Source organism: Cardiocondyla obscurior, linkage group LG07 (assembly GCF_019399895.1).
Source record: "Cardiocondyla obscurior isolate alpha-2009 linkage group LG07, Cobs3.1, whole genome shotgun sequence".
NCBI lineage: Eukaryota > Metazoa > Arthropoda > Insecta > Hymenoptera > Formicidae > Cardiocondyla > Cardiocondyla obscurior.
In genome coordinates this window covers 4,500,001-4,518,129 of record NC_091870.1, presented here as the reverse complement: position 1 = coordinate 4,518,129, position 18,129 = coordinate 4,500,001, and the positions used below count along the sequence as shown (strand labels likewise).

The following is an 18,129-nucleotide window of genomic DNA, read 5'->3' as shown; positions in this document are numbered from 1 at the left end:
AAATCATGTAGACAAACTTTGGAACTAGGTAGATGTTGTCATTTTAAGACGAAAAGTCCTTTATTATTTTTTATTCCGAGTAATATTAAGCGAGAAAATAATTATTAAAAATTATGTTTTTTGGACGGAACTTACTGCCCCCCACACTGCGCGGAGACGCTCTATCCATCGGTAGTCCCTAATCCTTGCGTTCTCGATCATCGATAAGAAAAGTGAAGGCGCGCGGGGCGAAACAGGCGGTTACGATCGGCCCGCCTAGATAAACTGATTTAAACCAGGAATCAACGAAAGGCGACGACGCGTAACAATACAAAGAAAATTATCGATGATCAAGAACGCAAAGATTGGAGACTACCGACGGATAGAGCGTCTCCGCGCAGTGTGAGGGGCAGTAAAATCCGCCCATGTCACGTGCTGACAAATTTAATATTTTAAATAATAAACTGTGGGAATAAACTTTGGAATGCAACGAAATTTAAAACCAATTCTATTTAAAGAACAATAAGTGACTGACACCGGGTGGGACCGAGCCGGGATAACCATATGAACTATTGATTTTATCGATCGAACAACGACGGGGAAAACAGTTACTAATTAGCTATATTTAATTATCGATCTAAAATACCCTTCCTCCTTGATTTTGAAGTGGTGAACCAAGTCTTTAGCGGGGACAAGGGGATCCACATCCTATAAAAGAACGTGCGAAAAAGCGCGAGCAGTTAGTTAGTTAATCAGTCAGGTAGTCAGTTAATTAATTAACCAATCAGTCGTAAATGAGTACGGAGTTATCATAAAGCATTGTGAACGAAGCGATTGATGATCAGAAAGAGTTGTTTGATTCCGATCGAGTTTAAAGAGTAATTGAGCGAAAGGACCAAGGAAGTTGAGCTAAGACTTTGAGAGATTGAGAGTTGAGGATTTTTGGAAAGATTGTGAGAGATTTTAAAAATTTAATTGGAAATTTAAGGTAAATATTTTATTTGAATAAATTGTTATTTGTTAATTTAATTTCAATATTTTATTTTGATTTAACTTGATTTTGGTGTCGGAATTTTTAAATTGAAAAGAATTGAGTTAAAATACTATTGATTATAATTTATTCCTTGGAGGTGTTTTTGTAGAACCTCGCGGACGAAGAGTGTCGCGTTGGGTTTGGTCGCTTCTTTATGGAGCGCGCGCAGAAAGATTTCCAAAGATTTTCTGCTGCCGCCGCTAAACAAAGAACTTAGATTTTGAAGTTTTTAAATGAAGAAACGCGCCGGTAAACGAGTTCAAATAAAACGACTCCGATACCAGGTCAAAAGAGCCCTTGAAAATAAACAAAATCCTTTCTCCTTAATCCAGAAATTAAATCAAATAACTGAATTAAATAAACCAAAATATAAATTAATTTTGATTGATTTCCAGATCAATTATCCGAATTTTAATATAATTCCTAAAACTGATCCGCGTTTTGTGACTTACAGAAATCTTTATCTTTTCGGTCCAGACGATTAAAAGCAAAGAAATAATTTCGCAATCCTTGTCCGGTCCCGGGTAAAGTTCTTAAATGAATTAACTCAAAAACGGACTAAAAACAATTACGTTTATCAGGACGTGACACCCATAAGACCTAATTTTCAATAATTATTATCTCGCTTAATATTACTCAAAATAAAAAATGGTACAAGACTTTTCGTCTTAAAATAACGAGATCTACCTAGTTCCAAAGTTTGTCTACATGACTTTGAAACACCCTGAATAATACTTTAAAAATTTATAATTAATTTATTACGACTCGAAATTCTAGAGAAAAATCTTTAGGTACGTTCAGCAAAAAAATCAGCTTTGCACTTTAGTAAAAACCATATCAAATTTAATTCGTATCATTGTTTTTTAGCATAATTTTTCTAAATATCTAAACTAATTATCAATTATAATTAATTTAATTATTTTAATTAATGATTACTTATTAGTCCATGCATGCAATTTGTTAAATAAATTTATATTCTATCAATTTTTTGTAAAAAAAAGTATATGAAGATCTCTAACACCTCTAACACCTAACCTAACCTCTGGGCTATTGTCTTTTTCTAATTTGCGTATAATCAATTTTGATCCAACTATTAGATGATCCTTCTCTACAAATATTTGTATAATGTCTTTTATTAATATTTAAACATTATGAAATATAGCATTAGTAACTTTATATGATTGTCCAGCTACTAGTACTTTAGTCGTTGGAATAAAAGATATATTAAAATTACGTTTTGCTTTTACTACTTTATCTTTTTCTGATGAAAATAATGCAAAATGAATAATAATTATATCTTTTGTCAACGTTAATTCATTTTTAAACAATAAATTTTTTTCTGTACAATTTTTACATGATTTATTTTCTAATTAATCCCAATGTGAAAATATAACATCTAATAAATCTTTCAGGTTATAGCTTTTTTTCTTTAAATTATTAATAGGTATTAAAATAAATAAATTATTAGAACAAATTTTTTTTGTAATATGACAAGTAACACACCGAGTTTTAGAAGTTACTTCTTGTTTACTGATTCCCTTACAAAGTCGTACTTTGTACGCAAAATTGTTAGAAACTTGAATGCATCTAGTTTTACGTTCATTGTAAACTATTCTCCTAAATCTTATCGAACATCATGTGAATTTAAATTACTCATTCCATATTCATATCAATGCATTAACATACAAAATATATTAAATTTATCACAATTAAACAATTGCTTTCTAATGGCACTTAAATACAATAGACATTGTACAACTGTATTAGCGTAACATGAGACGTTATCTGTATTTTGAAAACCACGTAAAACCCAAGAGGTATTTATTTGTAACTTTTGATTTTGCTGATTATTTTCTTAAAAAACTTCTACTAGTTTCGTCAATATTCATGGAATATCTTACACTTTGGGATAACGTTTTTTTTGAATAGAAATTATTTTTACTTCTGGTTTGTATTTTATCTTAACCGATTATACTCGTTAATAGCCTTTTCGTCAGTTCTCACTGCGGAAGGATTAAAGTTATTCAAATGCAACCCTTCCAGAAATGTTACTCGAGATAAAGCAACGTAAGTTTGACTATAATTAAATATAGAACTACCTATATCAATAACAGCATTCTGTAAACTCAATCCTTAACTTTTATGAATAGTTATTCCGTAACTCAGACACAGTGGAAATTGTTTTCTGACAACAAATGCTTTATCCACTATTTCAAATTTGACGTATACTCTCAATCAAATGTTCTAATCCTGAAGGTAAAAACAGTTTAAATTTTTTCACACAATTGGTAGATATATCTCGTACAACTGAAACTACTGTAGCTATTATACCATCCACCAGACCCAAAGTAGCATCGATATTACGCCTTATCATAACTTTTGCTCCAATTTTAATTACAATTTCTTTTGAAAGTCCAGCAGTTTTAGAATTATCATTGTCATTATTCGATAATACTTTTAATACTTTTTTTTTTAATGTGAAGTACAGTCAATTGTATCTTCAGCAATTAGTAATATCTCTTTTGAATCAATGCAACTTAACATAGCTGTATTAAGAGCGTCACACATATAACATGTAGATTGTTGGGATTCGTGGTTAAATAAATATATTTGATTTAACAATTTTTATTTTATTATCCTTTTATTACAAATGAAGTTGTTTCTAATCTGTCTGACTACCGAATACTAAAACTCTATGGACCGAGACAGTCCTTACTACATGTGTGCGTAGTGGGAGTTCTTACTCTTTGCTTTGTGCGGTGTTTCGCTGATTCACATTATCTTTCTTAATTCTTATCTTTATCGATTACTTTCTTTTGTTCTGTTCTTCTTACCTTCACATAATAACCACACACACTTACACACATCATAAATTTACTTATAATCTAACATAGACAACAAATAAACAATATCCGATGAACAATTATTAATGAAATCACATTGGCCCACATTTTGAGCTCACTTTTAGAGGCCCTTTTAACTAAAAGTGCCTCTAAAAGTAGTTTTATAAAAGTGGTCGTATTCTGAGCTCATATTTAGAGGCACCTTTTAAAGTGACAGTCACTTTTAGCCTAAATGTGCGCTTTTATCTCGAAAAAGCTATTCTGAACCCACTTTTATAGCACATTTATAGGCTTTTGCTAAATGTGCCGCTAAATGTGGTCTGTACATGGACGTAAGAATATATGGACGGAGTCTAAAGTAAGTGGATGAGCAAAAAATTTGGCAAATTTGCGGTAAGGGGAATGAGCTTAGTGTCTCTTTTTACAAGTGGACACCGTCGGTTACTATCGGCTTTGTAACAAACTTAGCCGAAGTTAGTAAACGTAGAATTGCATTTTTAGCCTTTCGGGAATCATCGAATATTCGGCGGAAACACACGACGGTGTCCTATTGTAGAAAGAGATAGTACTACACCCCCCTTACCGCGAATTAGGCAGATTCCGAATTTTAGACTCCGTCCATATATTCTTACGTCCATGGGTCTGTAGCACATTTATCAACACATTTAGCGAAAATTTAATATGGCGGCACCCATGCGATTTGACAGGTGGACCCGTATCGCGACTTAACTAATTAGTGGCAACGTTAATTAATTAAATTTGTTTAAAAAAACTATATACACGAAGTTTTTAGGCGTAAACGAAACTCCATGTAGTAAAATTAATCGTATTGGAACGATTTAAAAAAATTTCAATTTTAAAAATGCGCGTATATATAAAGGTGATTAAAGTGCTGTGCGAGTGTAATTAGAACTCGGTATTTAGCACGTGTATTATGATACATAACCAAATCAATCATGGAGTTAGCCGAGGCGATTGATAACGCTGCAGAAGTTCGGGAAGTAGATAAATTACGTGCTTGCAAACCAAGAGTTTTTCGGGATAGAATAAATCCGTTTAAACTTTACAATGAACTAGAATTTCGACAGAGATACCGGCTGTCCAAGGAATGTGTGCGTTATGTGCTTACATTAATGGAAGCTAGGTTAACTCCGCTAGCGATTAGGAGAAATGTAATACCACCAACTCTGCAAGTCCTCATCACTCTACGATACTATGCGAAAGAATGTTATCAAATTAAACTGTAAGTTATTTAAATGCATTTTTATTGTTTATTACTTTAAATATATTTTTTAATTAAAGTTTTTAACTATTATTTTTTAATTACAGGAGATCTGCATGGAGTATCGCAGCCAACAGTATTTAAAATCGTCTCATCAGTTTTACGAGTTCTGGCAAGATTATTGCCAGAATTCGTGAAATTCCCACCTCGAATGGAAACCCTTCAGGAAGAATTTTATAACGTAGCTCGTTTTCCTTCGATTGTAGGCTGTATTGATTGCACACATGTGCCAATAAAATGCCCCAACCAGGAACAAGCTGCGTTATGCATGAACCGGAAGGGTTTCTATTCGTTAAACATCCAGGTGGTGTGCAATGCGGAGAAACGAATTTTAGATATTGTTGCTCGATAGAGAGGCAGTGCTCACGATGCACGTATATGGGATTTATGTTCCCTCAAGGAAGAGTTTGAGGTAATCTTATTAACAGTTAATATTATATTCAATTAAATTATAATTTAATGTATATTTTTTATTTTTTAGTCAGGCAGAAGGAAAGGTATCTTGCTTGGGGATTCCGGGTACCCATGCAAGCCATACCTTCTGACACCGATATTACAACCACAAGATCTTCCTGAGGAGCGATACAATTCATCCCATATACGGACCCGAATCATCGTTGAGCGCTGCTTTGGAGAGTGGAAGGGCATGTTTCGTGCCTTTCGAAATGGAATGCAGATCTCCCTGGATACTGCTAAAGCAGCCATCATAGCGATGGCTGTTTTATATAATATCCGAAAGAAATTTCGTGATAACAACGCATACGGTAAAAATAAAATTTTTTAATAAGTAATTATTAATATTGAAATCAATATATTAAAACAAATTGTTTATGTTACAGACGCAGATTCAGATGAGGACGATGACGAAGAAGATGAAAATGACCATGATGTGGAATCACAGGAGCAGCATGGTCATAATCATTTTCGTGAAGAATTTGTGCAGAGGCATTTTTCCTAATTGTTAGCAGAATTAACTTATCTTCCAATAATGTCAGCACATAACGCACATATTTATTGTACAACCGGTATCTTTGTCGAAATTCTCGTTCATTGTAAAGTTCAAACGGATTTATTCTATCCAAAAAAATTCTTTATTCGCAATCATGTAATGCATTTACTTCCCATATAAAAATTTGGTTTTAAATAAAATATATTGTTAAATTTTAAATTATTACTTATATTTATTTTAATACCTTTATAAATATATGTACAAAAAAAACTATATAACATAAAATAAATAAAAAAAATAACATTATAATATATTTTATAATAAACTTTACGCAAGAGGAGAAAACATACATTGTAATATTCGTAAAGGATAACGCAACAATTATGGAGAACAATAGCAGCAACGCCAAAGCTCAAAATGCGAGGAAACAAAAATGGAAGGAGTTAGGTGAATTAATAACAGCAACAAGATCGGCAAGAAGTTGGGAGGAAATACGATCTGCCTGTCAGCGCTGGAAAGTGGCAGCAAAAATACATAATCAAAATTTTAAAGGGGAAGTACAAAAAAAAGTTGACTACGAAACATTAGATTTGTTATGTATATGCTATATAAATTTTGAAACCTAATTATTCGCTTTGAAATTTTTTAATTCTTAACATTAATTCTTTCATTTGTAATTCATGTAGTTCTTTTTTTTGTCTTTGTTCTGCCAAAAGTAGTTCTATCTTTGTTTCGTGTTCAATTCTCATGTACTCCATGGCTTTGTCGTGTTTCTCCTTCTGGAGTCCGAGTAATGCTTCTTCATACGCAGTCATCTCTTTCTTCTTCTTTTTGGCAGCCGGTAGATTAATAGCCAACGAGGACGGTGTTGTTGTCCTCGTTGGTGTCTCCTCCAGGATGGTGGTGGGGGGACCCGGCTGCTCCTGAGTTGCCACTGTCGATGACTGCGTACTGTTGAGCGTCTCTAGAAGGATGAAAGATCTGAAACAAATAATAAATAATAAAATAATAAAAACTTTTATTTATAATAATAAAATTATAAAATTTATCTTAAATTGTATTTTACCCAGTAGCAGGGTCCAATATTAACTACTCATCCCAAAACTCTTCGGTAATAGTTGGACCGCTGCTTTTCTGTAACAAATATTATTATATTAATAGTCATATATATTTATATATTATATTTTATTAATTTTAAATAAAACTTACTTGGCCATCACTGTCGTGGATGTTTTGATCCATTTCGAAGTCCTCAGGACAGATATCGCAGATAGCATATCTGCATCTGTATAGCATATAGCATAATTTGTCTCTGAGAGCGTTAAAACGGATGATCCACCGCCAGTGCCCTTTAAGTGCTTTTTGTATGCACTTTGTAGATGGTTTTAATGATGAGCTGGTAAAGAGGTTTAATGCTTGACACGGCTTTATTTATTTATTAACAGTTATAGGTTCGGCGGACGATAGACGACTGACTGCTTTCGGGGCTCCGCTGAGCTTTTTCTTTTCGCATCCTTTGTTTCGAAGGTTCTTTCTCGTAGGTTTTTTCCCGAAGGTGTTTCTGCTAATCTTTGAGCGTGCTTAATCGCATTTTACTAACTTTATGATAGTTATACGCTTACAACTTACTGATTTTTTTGCTACCATTTTCCAGCGTTGATAAGCAGATTGTGTTTCCTCCCAACTTCTTACCGATTCTGTTGCTTTCATTAATTCGCCTAATTCCTTCCATTTTTGTTTCTTCGCATTTTGAGCTTAGGCGTTGCTGCATTTATTCTCCATAATTGTTGCGTTATCCTTTACAAATATTAAAATTTTTGTTTTTTCCTCTTGCGTAAAGTTTTCTCTTTTTTTCTGTTTTTCCGCCATCTAAAACATAAAATACGTTTTAATTTTATATTATTTTTTCAGATTATTACCTTCTTTAATCGTTTAAGTGCTGAAATAATTGTAAAAATGATATTGTACAAAGCGGATAAATTAGACACCGCGTACATTTATGTAAAGCCTTATTTATTTCGTTCGTCCGATCGGCGATCTACGTGACCAACACGTGATGTTTCTTTTGAATACGTTTTATACCCGCGTACTCGGGAAGACGATGAGTCGTGTAAAAAAAAACTTTCAAAATAAAATCAGACAACACGATACATCGAGCGCGTGATTCCACGGAAAATAACTTGTAATAAAAAAAGATTGTATTACCATTTTATAATATCGCGATGTACATTATTATTAACATTATTAACAACATTCGGTATAAAATATTTAAACTGTTTGCGATCATTTATAGCACTTAAACGATTATTATATTTGTTTCATTTACACGTACTTACTTTGCTCTTAGACTTGCTTCGTACATACAGCAACAACAGAACACAACAGACTGATCATAAACATCACATTTAACTTGGCGCGTTATTCGCAATACACAGTTTGCGGCATTAAACGCGAAATAATTAAGATAGATAACATGGTACACATAAATGTACCTATATCTTAAAAGCGCCTCTAAATGTGTGCATAGAATACGAGCGACTTTAGCAGCGCGCCTCTAAAGTTGGTCACACATTTAGAGGCGCCTTTATAAAAGCGCTTTTAAAAATGAGCTCAGATGTGGGTCATCATTTCCTTAATCTGAATTTCAAAGAATCACCTTTGAAAGATATTTTATTATTTTCAAGTACGACACGATCAGACTTTGTCAATGAACCAATACGAATTCTCGACAACAATTGCCTACAAGTATCCTATTTTTGCTGACGCATAATAATTGTTAGTTCATCGTAATGAAAAAACATAGCCCACCAATTAATAGCAGTTAATGAACCAACGCATTTGTTAATTTTATCATTTGATAATTGCATAAAAACGCAATATTTATGTACATAAGGCAATTGAAATAAATCACCAAATAAAAGAATGTGTTTTCGATCGAACTAACCAATTTCAACGTCATTTGTATCAAATATTTCGGTTAATCGAAAATGTGTATACATTAAAATAAAATTGGATATTATTGACACTTTTTCAATTAAAGAGAGAATAACATCTTTGAGTTTAGTTCATAAAACTTTTAATTCATGATTAGATAATGGTTTATACTTTGGAATTTGACCATGTTCAACAGGTAATTGAAGTAATCTGTGAACTGTCAAACCATCAATATTAAACGCAGCTCTACCAGTAGGTGCCGCTAAAGCGGTATCTTTGTTGAGATTCTGTTTAATCCAACATTTAATTGTTTTAAGAAACTTTTTCCAGTTCCACCTTCTCCACTGACATATAAGCGTGATATCGAGTCTTTCGACCTTACCGTATTAGTGACTCTATCAAATACTTTTTGTTGATCCGTATTTAATTTTGGTATCATTTTAGAAACATCGATATTCTTATCTATTTTCTCACCAAGATCTCTAAAATCTTGCATCGCATCACCAGTTTCTATTGTACATTTTGAATACCGATCGGATTATCAGGATCATCCTGAGACACATTTTTTTGTTGTAATTCTTCATCAATTTGCTGAATTAACTGTTTTGCATTTTCAAATTCTATTTGCAATTCTTATATTTTTTTGTGATATTGCAATGCCTCTGTGAGATGTAATTTTGTTTTTTCAAATACTTCCGTATAAGTGTCACAATTATCTTCAAGATCGTCTAAATTTCGCCATGGTTTAAACATAAGCAGTAAAGAAAAGAAATAATCTTCGAGCTGTGTTTTAACATTGTGTTTATAGTGATTAATAAAACATGCACGTTGTCGTCGTTTAAAAAAATGACTATTGTCTATTTTATAATATTCAATTATATTATTCTTTGGCTTGATTGTCATAACATCATACCACTGTGCAAACTCGTAAAGAGACACAGATTTTAATTCTTCTACTCTATTTAAATAATAATTATCTACTAAAACCGGACAAAATAAATCTGTGGATTCATCATCAAGAGCTTCAATCGCTTTACTTTTAAATTTTTTCTGTCGTATACGATAACGTTCAACCATTTAATAGTTGTATTACGATCGGTTCCATATAAAGGAATACTTAATAATGTATCTGCAGCTTCAAGAGCTGCGCATTTCCTATTAGTTAAGGATTGTAAACCATAATTCCAAAGTACACTGGCCAATAATTTACTTCTATTAGTCTTATAATTCTCAAGATCAAAATCAAACAACTCACTTTTCCCTGTTTTATTTACATATTTAGTAACGTACCATGTTAACAATGTCGACTTTTCACCAATAAATTGTATATCCATATTTCCTTCCCATGCAGTAAGGAGCACGGAATTTAATCATTAATATTAACTTTATTTTCCGTTCGAAGAAGATCATATAACCTACATTTATGTTTTAAATGCTTTCTACCTGTTATTGCAGTTGCTACATCTCTCATATGCAATATTTCAGTAACAGCTCGTGGAAATCCGAAATTACACCTACAAATAACTTTTAGTCTTACTTTTTTTTTGATCGTAGACAGTAATCATTGTGTTTTTGTCGTTGATGCTTATTAACATGACTGTACAATAATATCGCAATATTTTTATCTGGCTTCTTGCAGTTAATGTATTGTAAAATAAATTTTGAAACTTTTTTTTACAGAAGATTCTTCAAAAATTGGCGCATCTTTTATCCAAACTAATAAATGGAAATGTTGTATGCCTCTACTTTGATATTCTCGTCGCCAAAAATAGTGCGTTACTTCTCCGATCGGAAAATCTTTTGAACAAATAAAATCTATCATCGCTTAAAATTTATTATCCAGAATTCTGGACGTTAATACAAGATCTGTAGCAACAAGTACACTGATACTTAACGAACAATCTTGCTATCCATTAACTTCGCAAATATATTCACTTATATTGTCCCATAACCATTCACTAAAACTTAACGTTAAGAATTAAGTTGCAGATCCGTAATGTCGTGTCATACAATCTAAATCGCTTTTTGGTCGACGCCAATATTACTCTGTATTTAGAAGTGTGGAGAATATAGAATTTAAATTAGACTCCAACAACTCTTTCGATATAGCTTCTAAGTAGTCCGAAGCTGTGTAACAACTTTGTGGATCAATTATATTTATTTTATGATAAATTCCACGACTTAACTGACGAATATTTGCCCTATGTAACATGTGGCGAGGGCATGCGCCTTGCCACTAAAAGAGCGAAAACCCGCCGTAGACGGCAGAAGGCCGTCTGCCGAAGGATCTCGGGCGAACATCGGCCCAGGCGGTGCCGGACGCGCCGGATATAGTTCGCCGGACGTCCACCAGTCCGACGAAGGCGCGCGCCGCCGTGTTGAGAATGGGAGTTTCCCCACTCTCATCTCGGCGGCTATGTAAGCTGAGCTCGCGGCAGAGCAGGTACCTTATCCGGTTTCGATCCTCGACCTGAACACATTCTCCAGATCCTAAGGCTTCAGGCGCTCCCGAAGCTTCTCGCATACTCTCCGACTCGGGCGCTTTCGAGTCGAACCCGGGCGTTTCCGGTGAGAGTTTCCGCTGCCTTGGGCGCTCCCAAGGCAGAGTGTAGATTCAGGTTTCTGGAGACCTTGGGCGCTCCCGAGGCTCCACCACCGAAGCAACCGGATACCGCCGGCGCCCCCGGATACAACGGACTACCGAGATTCCCTAGAAGGGCGCTTCCGTCTAAGCTCCGGATCTATCGTACGGCATTCAGCCGTCGACACCGCCGCGGTCGGGCGCTCCCGACCGCTGCTCTCCGGGTTATCTTGGTTAACCTTCGGTTCTCTTGGACGGGCGCTCCCGTTCAGGTGTAGGACGCACCGCACGGCATTCTGCCGTTGACGCCGCCGCAGTCGGGCACTCCCGACTTCCGCTAACATCCAGGGCACTTCGTGCCGACACGATCCTCCGGACAAGCGCTTCCGTCCGGCACGGAATCCGCCGCGCGACAGCCAATCGCCGGCATCGCCGCGGTAGGGTGCTCCCGACCGCTGCTTCCCGGGTTATCTCGAACAACTTCGGCTTCCCCGACGGGCTCTCCCGTCGGCCCAGGCCGCATCTAACCTCGACCTATCGCGGTCTCTCAAATCCACGCGAACCTTGGCTCCAGCGAGCTTAAATCCGGCAACTACGCGACACGGAAAAAACGTTACCGTTACAAACAAATAAAATAAGTACTGTTGATTCAATCTAAATTGCGGATACTTAGACGTCAAACGATATTTATTAAATTCATGCTCTTTAAATTTAATCGGTCTTTTTTCATCATATTGTCCATTTTCATTTAATGGATATAAATCTGGAAAACATATTAAATTCAAATTCTTTTTTCGGTTATCCATAAATACGTCTTGAATTTTTAACATTTGATACAAGTCAGTTGCAGTTTTATTTTCTTTTTTTTCATATAATGTGTAATGTTTAGACTTTTAATTAAAATTGTGGCAAGACTCCTCTGTCCCGCCACGACAGGCATACGCCTACAGATATAGGATCAGGTCGAACGCGCACGACGACGGCCGACCATCTTTGAAGGCCGAGGAGGTAGGGATACCCCTACTTCCGCCCAACGGGTATAAAAGCTGCAGCAGCGGACGGATCAGCATCTCGTTCCGATCCGGCTCTCGCCGCAACCACTCGGCCGCGACAGAAAGACTCCTAGCCCGTCTCGGGGAATTATCCCGGACGATCCGCAGTGCAGCGACTCGGGGGATTTTCCGATCGCAATCTTGGAGTAACCCGGAGCACTGGCCGTCGACTTGGGGTCTCCCCCAAGTCTCGCCGGTCAACTTCCTCTTGGCAATCCTACCCGTTTCGGGGGAATCTGGGACGATCTGCAGTGCAGCGACTCGGGGGATTTCCCGGCTGCGATCTCGGGGGCAATCCGGAGCACTAGCTGTCGACTCGAGGGATACCCGGTCGACTTTTTAGCAACCGCTTATCGGTCTCGGGGGCATCCCGGACTAAATCTCACGCCACCCCTTCGGGAGGACGTTCCTCCGCTTGCGCTAAATTCGCCGGCGGATCCGCAACACTCGATGCCGACGGCGACGAGTCCGGGCCGCTATCACGTACCGCGACACCAACCAACTTGCGGCCAACGCTTACAACCGGCGCTGACAGCCGACGACACCCGCGCTCCCGTCCCTGTGCTTATTGCATGTAATCTGGCAACGCCGACTTGCGCCGACGATCGACACCGATCGCGTTTCCGTTTCTACGTCTATTGTATAACCCTGCGACACCGACCCGCTTGTAACCCGCGTTTGCGATCAACGCTTGCGACCGACGCTGACCGCGTTCCCGTCCCTGCGCTTATTGTATAACCCTGCGACACCGACCCGCTTGCAATCCACGCTTGCAATCAACGCTTGCGACCGACGCGGCTCCGGTCGCGAATACCGACGTATCACGCATAAGAGAGACCGTTGCCAAAAACGCTCTCCATCCCGCTTACAAACGCATGCCGCCTCTGACGTCTGTCTCATGTAAATAGTGTAAATAAATTGTTTAGTAATACGCATAAAACAGTGCACGGCTTCTTTGCACCCTGAGCTTCACTGAGCGGCTTCCGGCCGAGCAAAAGAAAGCACGAGTGCTTCAAAATATAACAAAGAACTTTATTAATGCATTATCAATACATTCATGTGCATGCTCAGACGGCCAGGAGCAGACTGACTGCAATTGACTAATGTAATTAAAGGATCGTTTCCGACGGGGCATTCCGATGGGACATCCCGGATCGGATAACGGTTCTGCGAACTTAATGTAATTTCTTATTAAATACATTTAATACATCACATAATGGATATATAGTATATTGTTCGTAGTAACTGTCACTTTCATCTATTTGAGTTAACATAGCCTTGCGCTAAAATAATTTTCAAGACAATTTGCCATGATTTGCAGATTTAAATCACATTTTTCATTAAATAAGGCTCCCACTTCATTTTCTGTTTCTTCAACATAAAATTTCACATTATTGACATTTCCTAAATCCAATTGAACATAAGTATGAGGCAGTACAATACTAGAATATAAAAAGTTACGACCTGTCAGCCATTTTAAGGCTTGATATATTTATTTTAAATCCATTAAATCTTCCCAAATAATGTTTGATTTAGTTGAAATATTTCGAACTAAAATGCACAATTCGTGATTTAAATTAATCGGATCAGTTTTTGAACATAATTTATTAAAAGTTTCTTCTAAAGGAAGTAGTAAATAAAAAGTTAAATTTTTAACTTTTTGTATTTTTTGTTTTTCAGAAATTACCTTATGAAAAACTGTTCTCATTTTCACCACACTCTGAAAAGCTTTAGCTCTCTGTATGAGTATTTTCTCAAAATCGATTAGAGACGATATACACTCCGGTATATAATTGGCGAATAATTTATTTAGAATGCAATAAGCAGGCAACAGGCCGCTACAAAATTTCTTATCACAATAATGACATATGTATTCAGAATTCATTTTTTGTTGATCTACATATGCCATTAAATCGTTCCAAATTAGGTTACTTTTACGTGTTTGAACTTTATTATTAACTTTAGAAACATTTCTTTTGTAACAAAGTCTTTTTGTTGCGTACGCACCCATATCCTATTATACAATATTATGCGAAATAACATAAAATCATATACAGTCGTGCACGACCAATAAACGATAACGAAAAAATGTCGAAAGGATCCGAAATAAATTTATTGCTTCCGGACGCTTTTGTGAAGACAGATTTTATCGCGTTACTCTAGAATTTGAAGAGACAATAGCATGCCGATTACCGTCGTCGGTCGAAACAAAAACGCCGCCGTCTCGGCGCCGGCGATTAAGCAAACATCAATTCGCGACGGCCTTTGGGACAGCCTCCACAAAACCATAGATTTTAACAACCAATCAGGAGGCTTTTTATGAGAAACATATAGACTGTCAATAGCCAATCCGGAATATCTTCCTAAACGCATATGAACGATACAATTTCAGTCATTCAGTAGAGAACGAATATCGACACCGAACACTTCACAGTTGCGTCCGTCGTTCGAAAGCAGTCAGATCGTCATTACAAAAATTCGTGTCGCGATTCCGGCACAAATATATAGAAGGAGCTGTGAGATATCACAGCACGAACGTGTGGTTCTGCATATATAAAATCAAACTTTGTTCTAGAGAAATTTATTTACAAAATAAACTGAAATACAAAGTAGAGATTAATCATCTTTATTTTGATAGACCTAACACTTTCACACGATATACAAATATATCGTGGTGTATCAAGAGAACGTTTCTTCAAAGCTTTAAACGCATTTTGATATTTAGAAATAATATCATCATCGCTCATAATTGTATCATTTTGCTGATGCTTGTACATATGTGCTTTTTCTTGTGCTAAACATATAATTTCTTGTAGTTTATCAACTTTACCACAAGTTAATGCTTCGACCAACTGTAGCATTTTTTGATAAAAGTTATAAAGTTTGTAAATTAAACGTCTAATATATCTCACTTTTAAAAAATGCGGTGATAATAATTGAACTGGGATAAACATAGCTTTACAAAGGTTTAAATTAATGTAACAACTATGTGCGTGACCCTTCTTAGCATTTTCTACATTCTTATCAAAAATTGTTACAGTACATTCTTGAATTTTTTGCATTAATTCTGGAATTCTTCTCAAAGTACTTTTATTTATAGCTTCTAACAATTTTTGATATCGTTCGATTAGAAGCGAATCGTTAATTTTACATAAAGTACTGCATGACCACGATTTTTTTGCTCGAGCTTCTGTCAAAGGTAACGTATTAACAATTTGTCTTCTCGTATTTAACATTAAAGGTTCCAATACATTAACTTTTAATGAATTAATGTTATGATACGTGGAATCAACAAAATAATTTTCGGACGGAGCTGTATGTCTAGATATACCACAAAATGTACTTATTTTATCATCAATTGTAGTACATTCTGCAGCAACAGACAAACATGTTTCAGATTTATTTTTCAGCTTAGCTAACATTTTATTCATATTACAAACATAAGTGTCTCTAATATTAAAACATCACCGTACAATTTGTTCTGCTTTCAATCGTTTTTTAATATAAAGTGTACTACTGTCTGTTACATCTTGTTTGTGTAAAATATGTTTCACATATGTTTCAAAAGAATTACAAATTCTTGAAGAATTTACGCATCTCAATTTTGTATATTTTTTAGTGATATTTTTTATAGTATTATTTTTTTTCATTGCAACTGTAAACTCCAATTTTTTTTTCTGGTAATATTGCTTATTGTAAAGCTACTTACGATCACAGGTTAACTCTTTTCTTTGTATTTTTTGCTCACACTCTAAATTAAGAAAATAACGTATTCTTTCTCGTACACATTGTTTCTTTTACGGTTTTGTTGTATTGATATCGTATTTTTATGCAATTATTTGCCTTGCGTTTATATAATTCACTCTGTTTAACACTTTTATATTCTTTATTACTTTCACTCTCTTGCCTCTGTTTAGTACATTCATTTTCCAAATTTTGTGTATATCTACGTTGCTTTTTAGCACGTTTATTTTCTATATCTTGATGATTTTAATGGCGTTTTATAGCATATTTCTTTAAATCTATTTTAAAATTATTATTATTTTCTAAATATTTATTTTTATTATTTTCATAGAACTTTTGTACTTGCTTCTTTTCACATTGACGTATTTTACATAATCGATTTGCTTCTGCATTTCATGCTATTATTACCGCTAATGGTAACACTTTTTGAGGTACACTATTTTGTAAATCTTGTGGAAAATGCTTAATTACATTTGTTTCAAACATGTTTTTCAAATGCAAACGCATTAATCTATGTTCTGTGACGTGACGGTTTTCGCTGCCTCGTCGCAGCTCCCCGCGACCGTCACAAAGCGCGGCGGTGCCAGACGAACCGCCGTAGCAGGGAGAGCGGGGAGGGGTCGCAAAAGTCTCTGGGAGTTATATCTTTATTTGCGAGGCGGTAATTAACGATCGCGATTTTGTCTATTCTGTTGTTACCGTATATTGTCGAGGCTACGGGTCGTCCTTGCCGGGTGAGGAGAGAGAGCGGTGGACCATACGCGGAGGCGCAAACTTCCAGATAAGAAGATGATCGGATATGTGCCCGGGGTGAAAGGCCACCCGTCCCGAGAGCCTTGGAAGAGACTTGCCGCCTACGCACCCCGGCGCCAAAAGTAACCTGCGGGAGAATTGACGCGAGAGAGTACTATCCGAAACACGAACCAATCTGTTAGTTACCGATAAAGCTCTATGAGGGCAGCTGCTTCTGCGGAAAATCGGCGACATAGCGCGCGAAAAAATCCGCGAGACCCAATAATGGGGATGCGCCGAGCCTCGTGCCGAAATTTCGCGCGGTCCTCGCTCTCTTACGTGTGGACAAGCGACATAGGCGGACGACACTAACGCGAGAGATAGAGATAGAGCGAGAGCCCGGAATAAAACGAGAGCAAGTACAACACGAGGTCCCGGAGGCGGATATTCCCCCGCATTGCAGAATTGTTATTTTGTGAAGCCCTCCCCTTCCCGGGGAGAGAGTCGCGAGTTCAGACGATACCCGGCCACGTTGAACGGGCACACGGGCCCGATAGATTGCTTGGGAATCCTTGTCTTGGGGCAAGGACTTAGCGTTGGTGAGTGGCTGCCGTCGGGCGTCTGAATGCCGTTGGCAATACCCCGCCGGAAACAAAGGGGTCGAGTAGCTTGCGTCAATTAATTGTAGTATCTGCGAGTTTTTCGTTATTCGCGTCCGCACGGAGAGCCCTCGGCAGCGACCGAGGCCGGGAAAGAAATCTCACGATCTCGTTAGCGACGGGCGACCGTACGCGTAAATTCTTTTGTGTTACGACGTCCCGCGAAAATACACCGCGTGCACGGGAGGCGCGTGGTCGGCACCACAACATTCAGGGCCGGCATGTGAATTGCGGCAAAGCGGAACCTCCTTAAAATAATTGTTTGCGATTTCCTATTGTTAATTCGAAGATACGATCGAGGTAATCCGACGACGCTTGATCGCGCTTATTAATTTTTTCTC

The 18,129-nt window shown here is 36.8% G+C and overlaps 1 pseudogene; it reads left to right on the top strand.

Moving 5' to 3' along the window:
- The first annotated feature begins 360 nt into the window (after window positions 1-360).
- Window positions 361-6,095, top strand: LOC139104064 (putative nuclease HARBI1; annotated as a pseudogene).
- The last annotated feature ends 12,034 nt before the right edge of the window (window positions 6,096-18,129 follow it).